We start from the raw sequence: 14,047 nt of genomic DNA on the forward strand, positions 1-14,047 counted from the left end.
ATGACTTTTAGTTAACAATGTTCATTTTGGAAATTTGATTATTCACATCACACCTTAAAAGCAATTGCATTGAGAGGACATCCCACCTGTGTACATCACTTTTTGGTATAAGATTAGGTGATTTAATCGTTGGTCCCACAGGGCACTGAAATTTGTTTCTCAACACCACTGTATGTGTTTTAATCAATCAAGTGAATTTACATCTTTAATTTTACTTTTTCAACTGCTGTATGGTCGCATGTGCTAGGGGCAAGTATGAGGTGCCTGATCGGGTGCAGTTGGTTTAATTGACTGTTGGTTTCATGTGAATTGTGGTACATACATATCTATATGTGTTTTATTTTTACTCTTTTATTGTTTTAATGATCCATGATCACCCTCAACTCATTATGCACTGAATGAAATTCCCTAATCACTGATAGCAAACACTTAGTGTGACTACCACAGCAAGTACAATTTCACCCATACTGTAGTTAGGTTTTGCCGGGTTGAATGGCATTCATACCTCATGTGGACCACTCCAGCGTTCACTTGGTACCATACCAAAATCACCCATTCCAAAAAGTCTCAGTCCAGCTGTTGAGTTCCACACCCGAGTGCAACTGGCATGTTCACATCTACCTAAACGAACCACATTTTTGGGAAAATCGCACCAAAGTTCGAAAAAAATGCACCAAATGGACTAGATGTGATAACACCTTATATGTCATGTCAGTTAAGTAATGGAAACGCACAGGGGGGCACCTATTGTTTGACTAAGCTTAAGGCTTCAATAGGCCTTAATCTGGCCCTAACTGAAAATCATACGCCAAGTTCACAAAATTATAACTTAGAAACTAAATGGGAATTAACCTCTTAAAAGAAAATTGATTACTACAAAGCTCAGCAAAGCCAAGAACAAAATATATTGTATTTAAAGGGAGTTCAACACACACTGACTTAACATTTAAATGACTGAAGAAAATAATATAAAAAAGAAAAGCATTAATAAAGTATTAGCAATAAAATCACTGAACTGAATACAAAAAATAGGTAAGAAATTTAAAATGAAAGAAAATTTAAATATTAAAAAAAGAAAAACTTAAACTTTAAAGTGAGTATCCATCTTTTATAATAAGTAAGTAATTATATTATTAACTTGCATTTTTTGAATATGTTAGTGATGGATGAGTTCTGAAACAAACAGGCAAACTTTCACATCCTCTTTGAAATGCTAAAATAGATAACAACCACGTTTTATTTTAAATGTTGTAACACATGAACAAAAATATGTTGAAATTTCTTAGCTGAATTCTTTCTTCAACATGTCCTGATACTGCACTGGCAGACAAAGCCACAGCAGAAGTATCCATTTCACACACCTAGTCTTATTCAGTATCTCTCTCTAAATACCTAAGTTATCTACAGTGCCACCTACGCATGCTCTCCTACTAAAAGTGTGCATTTTGTTTATAAAAATCAAACAGTTTGGGAAATAAAGACTATTAACTAATCTAATAACCTTTGATTTAAGGAAAGGAACTGTGTGATTTTTAAAAATAAGCACATTTTTTCCAATATAGATTTGAATTTATTTCAAATCTTTGTGCATTATTTAAGTACACTTTATCTGTATTGTGCAGTGTGTACAGTAATTGTATAATAGTGCTTGGAACCCAAGATACAACAAAATTTTCCAAGTAATTGTGTTGCAAAGGTATAGAATGTTTTAGCCATTTTGGGCAAAAACTTAAACATTGTGTATTAAATAAAAAGGGTTGCATTATTGAATCTTATTGAGAATATAGTAAAATAAAATTAATCATATGAGATTTTAACATCACTTATCCATCAAGACAGTGGTTCATTGCATTTGTACCCAATTTATAAGCATTTTTATATAGCACACACTATAGTTCTGTTCTTGTCAATAGCAATCAATTAGTTTTAAACCAGGCATGCCAAACTCACTACCATTGGTGGGCCGCTTCGATTGCCATACGTGCATCAGTGGGGCGCACTGTAACAAATACAGTATTAGTATGTAGTCAATCTGAGGTTCTGTTATAACCATCACATCTTAAACTGAAAATGAAATACAGTGGTACTGTACAAGGAAATTAAATGGAAAGATTATGAATGAGTCTTTCTTCCAGAATCTCAAAAAAGATCACATGAAGAGGAGATATTTTGATTAGAAAGAAAATAAAGTCACCAATACTAAATTTAAAGATTTTGCCAGAGCATCAGAGTGATTTCCCTTCTTGTTTGCTTTCACAGGTTTTGCAACGTTTTATGCATTAGTATAAATGAATACCATATATGAAAGTTGTCGCCTCAAGCTAAATTGTATCCCCAGTAATGCAATTGGACATTGTTATTTCTTTTTTAGCACCTTAAAGGTACTCCTATCCTATGTTCATCAGCTAACATTACCTCCTAAAGATCTTGTTTATCCCTCATGGTTCCTAATCTACAGATGCTGGTCATAAAATTAGAATATCATGACAAAGTTGATTTATTTCAGTAATTCCATTCAAAAAGTGAAACTTGTATATTAGATTCATTCATTACACACAGACTGATGTATTTCAAATGTTTATTTCTTTTAATTTTGATGATTATAACTGACAACTAATGAAAGTTGAATGAAACTTTGTCATGATATTCTAATTTTATGACCAGAAACTGTATGTTCAGATAAAACTCAGACTTGCTTAGTTAGCAGAATCTAATGGAATCAAGGTGGTATGACTTTGGGCAACTGCCTCTACTAGATCCTGTGGGGATCGCTTGAGCAGACTCGCCCTACTGAACTGCTGGAATGAGCTTTGGTAGATACAATAGAACCCTTTGAAAAAAGAGGCATCATCAGTAGCTGCTCACCTCTATCCCCCCATCATGCAATTTCAGAAAATTTTGGAAAAGAGTAGAATGCTTTACAGCATTACTTAAAATTTTATTGTGATCACTTTTCTTATCTTTATAATAATAAAATTGTGTTATGTCTCTTAGTCTGTGTGTTTGTTTGCCAAAACATCTAAACATTGTTTTACAATCGGGAGCATTAGTAGGATAGCACTACTTGGAACAACGGCTTCTAAAGATTTCAGTTTGTGGTCTTGACTCAGAAACTTTGCCAATAAATGTACAATCATGAATGATAGAAAAAAACCTTGATGAGCAGGTTGATTTTTATTTGTTTTAGTATTACATATTTATCCCCTGTAGATGTAGTTAGGTAGGTTTAACTTTACAACATTTAGTGGAGCAAGAAATAAACTTAAATCATTTATTGGACAGGTCTTAATACTGAATCACGAATATTTCTACTGCACAACTGAACATACTTTATATAAAATTGTCAAAACCAGTTTAATCGATTTCGGGATTGTGGTTGCCATAGCATATCCTGGGTATATTGGCAGGAGTCACCCCCTGAAAGGGTCAGTCCATTGCAAGGACAGCTGAAGTTTGGTAAATTTAAAATCAATTGACTCAACCTGCACATCTTTGGGATGTGAGGAGAAAACAGAGTATCTGGGAAAAAAAAAACATGCAGAAGCAGCAAAAATGTGCAAGTTACACACAAAAAGGCAACCAAGCCTGAGATTCAAACCCAGGATGTTGTATTTGTGAGATAGCATTGATAAGCATGGTTCCACCATACCTACTTACAAAATATTGATATGAAAAAACATTTTCAAACCAGTTTGATCTGATTCAAGGTCACAAAGAACTGGTGCCTATCGCAGCAGAAACAGGAGCAAGTTAGGAAGTGGCCCTGCACAAGAAAGCTGTCTAGTGCAAGGCCTAATCATGTACATATTCACCAGAGGCCAATTTAGAGTCATCACTTAACGTAACATGCACGTTCTTAACGATATGGGAGGCAATTCTCCTTATCTGGAGGAAAAACCATGCACACTCTACCCAGAGTGGACATGGGATTCAGACTAAGACCATAGATCCAGGAGGCACAATGATTCCTTACTCACCTTAAGCTGTCTAAACTTGCATAATGCCACATGACTTGAAATTTAAACCTTTCAGCCATGTGCATGACATAAACAGTGACGTCGCACAGAATTCATGGGCCCTCCACAATAATGGAAATGGGCTACCCTGAAAAAAAGCATTTATAGTAAAACTCAGATTTAACACTCCTACTGTATATTTAGCATTTTCACACATTTAAAGTGTTTTTGCATGCTGTTAATGCCATAAAAAAAGTTTAGGTCTGAAGGATCACGTGTTTTAGAACTACCTTCATACGTTACCTAAAAAATTACTTTTTTCCTGATTTTTGGCTCATATCTGATTTTTCTTTGATTACTCAGATAAATTTTGCAACTGGTCCAAATCTGTCTATCCCTGCCTGCACCAAATTGATAGAACAATTTTGTCAGACAGATTCAAACTAAAAGATACTGGTTGTTGCTCTGCTTCACATCATTTCAGTGCAAGACATGTGCAAATATGCCATCTCATAATTTTGCAAGGAAAAGGATCAAGAAATTAAGGTTATGGTTGGAGCATATTTATTTCTGAACATAGGAACAAGTGGTCTAAAAGACTGGAAACAGGACTGGGGAGAGTGTTATGGATGGTATGGATCTCATTATGAGAGCAGTGTAAATACTTTTTGAATTTTGAGTTCTGATTCAATAACATATTTTTGTTAATCATTCTTCTCTAAAACATCAGATTGATAGTTTCGTGCAAGTAACTCTTTTTTTTCCCCTGTCACTTTCTAGAAAACAGCTAAATGGATGTTGTCAGAGAAAAATAATATCCTGGTCCAAGTTTAACTTACATGAAAAGGTTCTTCAGACTTCAGTTAATTGAAAGTACTGTATAAGAAGTTTATTTAAATAAAGATATCTTTGGAGCACTCCATGCTTCTCTGCATTGCAATCATGAGAATGCTAGCTGACAATCCTTTGTTAGACAAATGCTTTATAGAGTATGAATATACAAAGAGAATATTTAGCATACAGCTAATAATATGTTAAGCTGTTCCAATATGTTGAGCTCATCAAGAACACGTGGACATTGTTGGAAACTTGTTAAGGGTAAATTTCGCACAAACATTAGGATGTTTTTCTTTACACAAAAAACGATAGACACTTGGAATAAGCTACCAAGTAGAGTGGTAGACAGTAAGACTTTAGAGACTTTCAAAACTTAACTTGATGTTTTTTTGGAAGAAATAAGTGGATAGGACAGGCGAGCTTTGTTGGGCTGAATGGCCTGTTCTCGGCCTAGATTGTTCTAATGTTCTAAAATAGGTCCATATGTGAGATATTACATTGTGCTGAATTAAGTTACTTAGAGATACTTGACATCCCAAATCAACAGCAACCTTGAAACTGCATACTAGGATGAACGTATCCTGCTTACAGCAGTTAGACAAAAGGCAATACAACTGAAAGGCTTAACACCCAAAAAATGTTACATAAAGATTTTCCGCTACAGTTTTTTCCTGTATTTCAGACTCATTTGCCTCTCTGCTCAAGTCAGAAACTATTGAAAGAAATGTTTAGAGTTTACTTTAAACCCGCACTGTCCTTGGCCAGTTTGTTGCAGTTTGGAGGAAATCTACATTAACATATGATAATGAAACATTTTGAGACCCCAATGTTATTATTTACTTATTTCTATTCAAATGCTGCATATTCATATTTCTACCTGGATCTGGGGCAGTCAAATTGTTCAGCACATCTTTATAAATAAGCTTGTGGTTGTCTGAAATGGGAAGAGGTGGACAGTGAGGACAAGCAGAAGAAGACTTGCCAGACATACAGTATAATAATCTACTCCAGTTATGACACCGGCAACATTTTGCCAGTTCCCTCTTCCACTGATGCTTTAAGCATAGATGTTATCTTCGGTAGTTTGGCAATAATGTGTTTTGCCAGTGGCTTGATTTGGGCAGCTCTTAGTTATTATATTCTTTACCTTATCATGATGGATCTCCACATTGTCTACTAGCTAACTTCAGCAGATTTTCTCATGTTTGCCATCTGTTGCCTGAAGTGTCACACTTGGACAGCTTTGATAGGAATTGTCTGTAAACTGGCATCTTCAGATCTTTCCACGCATATTCTACTGGGTTTAAGTCTGGGCTTTGGCTGGGCCACTCAAGGACAGTGAAACACTTGTCCTGAAGCCATTCAGGTGTTGCCTGGGTTGTAGGCTTCAAGTCATTGTCATGCTGAGAGATAAATCGTCACCCCAGTCAGAAGATGTGTGCACTCTGGATCAGGTTTACTTCAAGGACCCCTCTGTATTTGTCCCTGCTGCTAAGAAGCAAACCCAAAACATGATACTGCAAACACCACGCTTCAAACCAGTTTTTCATTGTTTCATTTGCAAAAATTGAATATATTTTTTGAGGCTGACTTTGTGGAGGTCTGGTAAGGAGGCCTTTGGGTCTGGAGATGTTGCTATCCACTAAGCCAGTGGTCTTAAAGGAAATCAGCATTTCCCAAATTTTCGTAATACTACCTAATTACCTATTGCAGTGCAAATGCCAACATCCCCATTCTCCAGAACTATTTATAAGGCACTGCTTTATGTGGTATCCTTGATGGTCAACAGTAGCAGGAAAATGTTTATTCAAGTCCAAATATTTACTCTATATATATATATATATATATATATATATATATAATCCTAAGCCTAAAAGTGCAACGATTTTATATGACTTTTTATGTTTTTTTTTTTGTCAGGCTTTAAATCCGTCTTATTTTAAAACCTACATATATAGTTTAGTATCATTCTTTTCAGATTTTATCGAACTTTAATGTGATGTTGTTAGATTTTCAGATTCTTATTCTTTTTTTAAATTGCAGACTAAAAAATATCAAGAACTCGCGTCTCGTGTGATGGGAATTTTTGCCAAAAGATTTAACCACACGGGCGGCATGGTGGCGCAGTGGTAGCGCTGCTGCCTCGCAGTTAGGAGACCCGGGTTCGCTTCCCGGGTCCGCCCTGCGTGGAGTTTGCATGTTCTCCCGTGTCTGCGTGGGTTTCCTCCGGGCGCTCCGGTTTCCTCCCACAATCCAAAGACATGCAGGTTAGGTGGATTGGCGATTCTAAATTGGCCCTAGTGTGTGCTTGGTGTGTTTGTGTGTGTCCTGCGGTGGGTTGGCACCCTGCCCAGGATTGGTTCCTGCCTTGTGCCCTGTGTTGGCTGGGATTGGCTCCAGCAGACCCCCGTGACCTTGTATTCGGATTCAGCGGGTTAGAAAATGGATGGATGGATTTAACCACACCCAGGGCCAGAAATGAAAGAGTAGATGACAAAGACAACTACTGTACAGGCTTTTAAATTTTTGAGGCGCCACACAAGATGTACATCAAGCAGCAGCAGCTGATCGAGCAAAGACGAGGCAAAAAAACTGTATTTGTTTCCCATTGTATCACCGTTTAAGATGGGGGTTTCAGAGGAGCGACCGCGTCTCATTGGGGTCCGTTCAGCCCCCCTTTTCACAATGCGAGCAGCAGAGATGCGAAGTGGCTGGCGTGTAGCACAGGCAAGGGGGGGGGTTGGCAAGTGAAGCGAGCAGGGGGTAAGCCCCCTAGAAATTAAATAAAAATGTAGTTTATCAGAAAATACCACACTCATGTGCATGGTCTGACACAAACCAAATGTTCTAGAATTAAACTATTTTTTGGTTGGGTTGAATAAAAATTAAATGATATATGGGCACACAAAGGCAGCTGTAAGATATTGACATTTGGTCATGTCAGACCTTTTAAGTCTATGCTTACAGTTTAGTGGTAATAGCTGGCAGTTCATTTATTTATTAATTTATCTATCTATCTATCTATCTATCTATCTATCTATCTATCTATCTATCTAATTTTTTAATTTAATATTTGGACCAGTATTTATAAAAAATTCTAGCTCAGGACTTCTCAGTTAGTCAGATGTAACAGAAATATATTCATAATTAAATGCTAGTCCATAATTATCAGTAAGAGCATTTAATTCAAATGAATATTAGCAGAAAATCTGTAAATATAGTTTACTTAGTTTACACTTGAGAATTTGCATACTGTTGACTAGCTGTGCACACCACTAAGAGGAGAGGAGTTAACATTTGTCATATGTTTGCGAGATATAACAGATAAAAATGAAAATGTAACCAATGCACTGATGTTAAAACTGACTTTCAAATGAATTGAAGAAATACTTTCAATTACTGATACATGAATGCAAACCCCCTGCTGTTTACTGTAATGTATGCAGGAAATGTTAAATATTCCCTTAGCTCTTTAACTCAAATTGCTCGGGGTGCTTACATGACAGAAGCAATACAGATGGTGCATTTGAAGGCAAAAATTCCACACTTACAAATAGTTTCCCCAAACACATAAATAAAATCAGATTGGAAAGTAAAGGCCCCACTTTATTGGGATCACACATTTGGGAGATATAGAGAGATCACACAAATGCTTCAAAACAGTGGCCTTTCATAGTCAAAAACAGACTTAAGGCCAGCATATTAAGAATAAGAATAACACGAATCAAACAAATGATGGCACTGATATGACTTAACTCATTTCTGGTGTTGATTAAGCAATTACCTGATAAGAATATGTTTAAAATAAAAGAGGCACAGTGATTTTCCATTTCATTTTCTTGTCATTTGTCATGTGGCGTTATTTCAGGATGATTTTGTGGTGTCACTACAGCTCTTTGTGGCCTAAACGAACCTACACCAGTCTTCAGTATGGATGGGCTTCATGCTGCAAAAATATTGATATATATAAAAAATCAAATATCAATATTGTCTAGTAGAGAATGAGAAATTGCACATGATTAACCATATCTATTAGCTATGAAATGTACAGTTGAAGAGGCAAGATAAATAATATCACCTTCTGAAGACCTTTCTTCTATGGACCTTAACATATCCTAGTAGCATAACGTGCAAGGCAGGAGCCAAATTTGGATGCCAGTCTGTTTAACACTTTCACAATAATCTCCCTTTCAATTTTTATGTACTGCGGTGGGCTGGCGCCCTGCCCAAGATTTGTTTCCTGCCTTGTGCCCTGTGTTGGCTGGGATTGGCTCCAGCAGACCCCTGTGACCCTGTAGTTAGGATATAGCGGGCTGGATAATGGATGGATGGAATTTTTATGTAATTGAAACTATTTGAATAAGATGTTACTTTTATGACAATGTAAATAAATAAAAATTCACAGGATCACCTTAGCCAGTTTGTGATTTGTGTTTACACTTTCTCATTCCCATATTAAAACATACTTTAGTTTGTTTTGCTCAAAAAAGTTTGTAGACAATAAAGAAGATCCAACCTAATTTCTTGTAATGCTAAACGTATTTGACATTATTAAGAAGATAGTTTGCATCCAGTTTGAACCAAAATGCCAAGACTTGTTTTAGGGTTATAGTGATCCACATCACAACCAAAAATATTATCAGAATGAAAAACTTTGATTTCATTTAGCTACTAAAATTATTTCAGAACATGTATCAAGCCTGCCACATGGATTTCCTTAAAAAATGAAATTATTTGAAGTATTTTATTTAATGGCACCACCATGACTCTGAATTGGATTAAAGCTGGGGTCGTAAATGATCCTGGATGGATGGGCTTAATGAATTGGTTAATAATTCACTTATTATAAACACAGCAGCACTTTAGTTATTATCCATTATAATCATATTGAAATGTCTGAATGTCTTTTTCAGCTGCATTTTATCATACAATACTATCAGTCTAGCAACTATTTTTGTATTAGATTCACTTTTTAATTATGTAATATCAGAGCTGTAATTAGTCATTACTATCATTTTCTGATTAGTTTGTATTCAGTGGCTTAATTTATTAGTAGTCTGTTTCACAGAATATCAAGGCAAACCTAATTAGATGCGCGACATAAAGATAAATGAAGTAACAATGATAAATGTAGCAATTTAAAGATTAGTGACACAGAAGAAAATAAATAAGATCAAAGTCACATTATTTTAATAAAGTGTATTAGAAGAATGTGATTGCACTTTCTTGGATATGCTTACTTAGTGCAAATTTCTACATATATTGACAAAAAAACATTTTCCTTTCCCTCACTCTTGTAGCACACTACGTGTTTAATTTTGTTCCTTTCAATTTTGTTTCGCATTTTGCTTTCGCATTGACAGCGGATAAATTTTTTATGGACACAGATAAAAATATTGGCCTACTTTCCATCTGACAGAAATCTCAACCAAAAGAAAAACATATTTTATGGCATATTTTGTGTTTTTATTTTTATCGTTTCTGACACTAATGCACTCAAGTACTCAAGTGTTTGAAGGACATGTCCTTCTAAACATTTATTGGACTTGATGGGGAAGATCTGTACAATTTCATCATTGGGCAAACAAATTACTCTAAAATTTATTACGACTGAGTTCTTTCATGAATATATAACTATGCTACCCAAACAGATTTTATATAACGATCCATCAGTTGATCTTTATTTTATGACACACTTCTCACGGTGAGCACCATCCTTAAATATTTTACATAAAAATTGTAAAACAAGATATTCATTCTTGCAGTTTAAGTACTGGCAGAATAAATGGCTAAGTAACTTAATCCACACAAAATATCAAGGTCAACGGCCTAAATGCCAAGCACTCAACAATGTTGTGTGAAAGATTTCTTGTTGCATTTGTCCAACACATTACATGTTCTTGCAAATAACCCTGCAGTTGTCTAATACAATACATGCTCACTGAATTCACATCTTCCTAAAATGGCTATTTGGACTGTGACATTTCATGATGCATAGCTTCACATACAATTGGTAGGAGACAAGGATTAGTTTATGATCCATAATGTTATTTATCAAGTATGTAAAAATCCAAATATTTTTGTGTACCTTTCTGCTCTTTCTTTCAGGTCTGCTGAAGGAACACAATGAACTGATCCCAAAAAATTGACTCCTGAATATTCAGCCAATTCGACAGACCCACATTCACTACACATCTAAATTCATAGCAGAGCTGTCACGTGGATGCAAGTAATTCAAAAATCATTTTACATCTGGCAGGCAAGCACACCTGAGATTTCTTTCATAATTGTATTTCGGGCAGGCTTATCGGGGCCTTTTACATTCCATTGGCAGCAAATACTGGCTTGATGTAAACCCGTCTGTGAGTGTGACCTGCAATGGATTAGTGTCCGGGATGTCACAAAGATAAGTGCTAAAAATGTAGGAGGAACATCTTAAGCCTGAAACAACAGACCACTTTTTTGGATATTTCAGGGGTTAAGGGAATTTTTGCACCTAAACAGTGCTTCCAAATGCATACTGTGAACATGGGTAGAAAATAATTTTGAGCAAATGGCAAAAATGTTTGAAACAGAAGCAATTTTAACCATTAAAACAAAAGGACAGAGGCAAAAAAGTTTCAAGAATTAAGCATAACAATGTAATAATTAAATATGTGAAACTATCATGATCATACTGAAAACTTAGCTTTGACATTCCAATACCATCTAATGTTGTGCTCTTTATTATAAAACTTCTTCCCCTCTCATTTATACAGGCAGACAGGATAAATTTTCTCACTTGTAAACTTGACTGATTATCATATGACGAACCTACAGAATAATTGTGAAAAGAGAGAGTGTACCAAACCAACCAGTAAAAGAGAGAGTGTACCAACCAACCAGTAAAAGAGAGAGTGTACCAACCATTGAAAAATATTTGTTAGATTTTCTCGAAATAAAAAAGCTTGAATGTATCAGAAGGCTTGCCAAGTTTACCTTCATAGTAGAGGCAGTGCTGCTGCTGTTTGTGTGAAGGGCAGTAAAAACCTAAAAAGTGCATGTCTTTCTGGTACCCTTTGACCAAGCTCATGGTGAGTGATGAATTATTTTTCTGATGATGGTTTATGAACCGGTTAATTTATTCAAATACATGGTGTGATCTTTAGAACTTGTGGTCAAGTGACTGCTCACACAGTACAGTAGAGTCGCCCGTCATATATGTGCTCAAACTGTATGAGCACATTAGGGCCAATTGACATGCCACAACCTAAAAGCTTACATGACCCCGACAAACACTTTTACCCATTGACATTTTGCAGTAAAGCTTTTATTCTTTTAAAAAACAATATGGCCACAGGCTCCACAAAATGTCAGCAAAGAAAGGAGATGCATTGCTGACTTTTGCCATGCTGGGCTCTGAAACGTTAAAAAAAGAAAAATGAATGGTTGGGACAGCAGATAATAGTTCTGTTTTACTGAGAGAATTGCAGGTGTATAATCTAAGTAATTTACCACTGTGTGTGTTTATTTCGAGTGCTGCCACTGAACGTTTACTAAGATACTATTGTCATCAGCCACTTAGTTGCATTTGTATTGTTAGATGTTAGCTTTTTGAAATTGAAAAGCTGAAGCTGAGCATCACACTGGCAAAACCCAATGTACAATGTCCAACCATTATATGTCATATAGGCATGAGTTTTGCTACCAGAGGTCAGTTAACCTGGCCTCCAAACTCTCCATCCACACAAAGCATTCCCTCTGCTCCATGTCTATTGTTATTATTGTTGCCATAGGTACGTTCATTTCAGTCGCTGCCCAATGAATTTTGGGAAGTTTGATAGCATCAGGAAGTCAGCATGTGAGGCTGCTCAAACTACAAGATAACCAACAGTCCAATTGTGAGAGGCAACTGGGCATTGTGACCCCTCTCATACTGCACAAGAAAAAACTAATGATGAAGCTTAAATTTATGCTGATTCTGAAAAGTAGTTGGTGACCACAAATTGGGTATAAAATTGTGCCAAAATCACACAGTGTATGTCCATCTTAATGCTGGCTGAAAGATTACATCAATAAGCCAGGATGGAAGCTCAGTGGTTTTCAGAATGTGGTCACTAACCACTTGTGGTCCACAAGTTGCTAAAATATTATATTATATTTCGAAATGTAATTATAACAGACAAGGCACTACTTGATATTTGTGCTACTAAATGAACTTGTGTTAGCATGCAATGGGTCTGAAGCTATCACCAAGAAGCACAGCCTTTGACTTTGTAAGGAATAGACTGCAATATGTTCCATTTGAACTGTTTGGGCATGTGGAGAAGATTCACACTGAGTCAACAGGATTAATGAACATGAGCAAGTGAGAACTTTATAACAGCAATAAAACAGTATGTATACCTCTTTCACCACTTTTAATGCACAGTCACTTGTGGTCCCTCCTGACATTTCTGTTGTACATAATTCTTTCAATAAGCTGTATGCTACAACAACAACAACTGGGCGGTCCCGTGGCCTGAAACCCCTGCAGATTTTATTTTTTTCTCCAGCCGTCTGGAGTTTTTTTTGTTTTTTCTGTCCACCCTGGTCATCGGACCTTGCTCCTTTTCTATGTTAACTAATGTTGTCTTATTTTAATTTCTTATTTTGTCTTTTATTTTTCTTTTCTTCATTATGTAAAGCACTTTGAGCTACTTTTTGTATGAAAATGTGCTATATAAATAAATGTTGTTGTTGTTATGTGTTGATCCTTGGCTGGAGGGACCACGTGAAGCTGCAGCTGAGAAGCTGGCCCACTGCTATGAGGGCTGAATATTTTTTCCCAAAGACGGTTTCTGAAACCAATGGTTTCAACACAGAAATCAACATAAAACGCCTGTTGCTGCGTGCTGTGGCTGCCAGTTTGCCAAGAATGTGCAGCAGGCTTGCTGCCAAGCTGTCTTCACATGGCTGGGGCAGCAGCAGCAGCAGCGATCACGGTCACAGTGCATTGCAATCTGGTTTCTACCTCTCATCATTGTTAAGTGGCAGTCCTACCTGGCGAACATTGTCATTACCACAATTAGCCTGCGACCAATCAGCTGAAGCTGGAACCTCATATTCATTTTTGATCACTTGTATCAAAATCAGAGTCCGATAATTCATAGTCCAGTTCAGATATAAAAATGGGCAAAACGTTGTCCGCAGATTATTTTGCTTTACGCATTCGCTTTGATCTCTTGCCAGATGTCAGTCCCATTTTGGCAGTTGTTTGCACCTTGTTATTCATG

This window comes from Polypterus senegalus, chromosome 1, assembly GCF_016835505.1.
Source record: "Polypterus senegalus isolate Bchr_013 chromosome 1, ASM1683550v1, whole genome shotgun sequence".
In the NCBI taxonomy this organism is placed as follows: domain Eukaryota; kingdom Metazoa; phylum Chordata; class Cladistia; order Polypteriformes; family Polypteridae; genus Polypterus; species Polypterus senegalus.